The following is a 1453-nucleotide window of genomic DNA, read 5'->3' as shown; positions in this document are numbered from 1 at the left end:
GTTTAAAATTAGGAAAGGTGTGCACCAGGGCTGTATTCTTTCACCATACTTAGTCAACCTGTATGCTGAGCAAATAATCTGAGAAGCTGATTTATATGAAGAAAAACATGGCATCAGGATTGGAGGAAGACTCATTAACAACCTGCAATATCCAGATGATACAATCTTGCTTGCTGAAAGTGAAGAGGACTTAAAATACTTACTGAAGAAGATCAAAGACCACAGTCTTCAGTTTGGGTTGCACCTCAATGTGAAGAAAACAAAAATCCTCACCAGTGGATCAATAAACAACATCCATGTAAATGGAGAAAAGATTGAAGTTGTCAAGGACTTCATTCTTCTTGGATCAACGATCAACACTCATGGAAGCAGCAGTCAAGAAGCAAAAAGACGTATTGCATTAGGCAAATCTGCTGCACAAGACCTCTTTAAAGTGTTGAAGAGCAAAGATGTCAGTTTGAGGACTAGGGTGCACCCGACCCAAGCCATGGTATTGTCTTTATTTATTTTTTAAAAACTTTTTATTGTGAGTTGAGTGACGGTTTGGATCATCAGTAAAGCAGACAAGAGCATCAGCTGTACACTCAACAAATCCTACACCTTTGTTTCATCTCACAATGATTGCAATCCCCTCCCTGCAACAACAGTGATCCTGCTTCCTCCCTGTGCTTCCTTATTTCCATTCCATCCACCTTCTCATTCCTGCTCAACTTGGTTCTTAGGAAAATGTTGCCCTTGTCCTTTTGAATGACTGACCATTCCATGGCGAGCAGACTTTACTAGTACTGTTGTCCCCCTCTACTGCTTGACTGAAAACTGGACCACAAGGCTGAATTCCTTTCTAGACCTGAGGGGTCTCTATCTGACCAGTAAACTTTTTTTGAGTTTTGTTCCACATTTTCTCGCACTCTATCTGGGATCCTCTAATGGGATCCCTTTCAGGGCAGTTGGTAACGGTAACCTGGCACCGTTTAGTTTTTCTGGTCTCAGACTCATGGAGATTGACATTCATATGTTCCATCAGGTCACTGGACTAATTGATTCCAAGCCTCTTCGATTCTTATCACCCTTCTTTCTTTCGAACACAAAGAAACTAATAGTTGCATTAGACAGCCGCTCATGAGCTTGCAAAACCTCAGATACTACTTATCCAAGCAGGATGTAGAACATTGTCTTTCCTTGGTGTCCCCTGAGACTATGGTCCTGAACCCCACGACCATCAACTCATTGCATTAACGTGTGTGATAATATCCAGGAAGTGTTCATTGTTTTTGCGTGCTGTTTACTCCACCAGTTTCAGATGCTTATATATTTGTGGTATATATGTGTCCCACTCTTCCTCCCTTATCCATTCAATCTCAATTCCTATGTCTATGCACAGAAAAGCGTTACACCAAAGTTGTATGTTGCTGTCATTGTTACTGACCCATAATGACCTTATGCACAGCAGAAC

The sequence above is a fragment of the Chrysochloris asiatica genome, unplaced genomic scaffold, assembly GCF_000296735.1.
Source record: "Chrysochloris asiatica unplaced genomic scaffold, ChrAsi1.0 scaffold00409, whole genome shotgun sequence".
NCBI classification, from domain to species: Eukaryota; Metazoa; Chordata; class Mammalia; order Afrosoricida; family Chrysochloridae; genus Chrysochloris; species Chrysochloris asiatica.
This window is presented reverse-complemented; position numbering follows the sequence as displayed.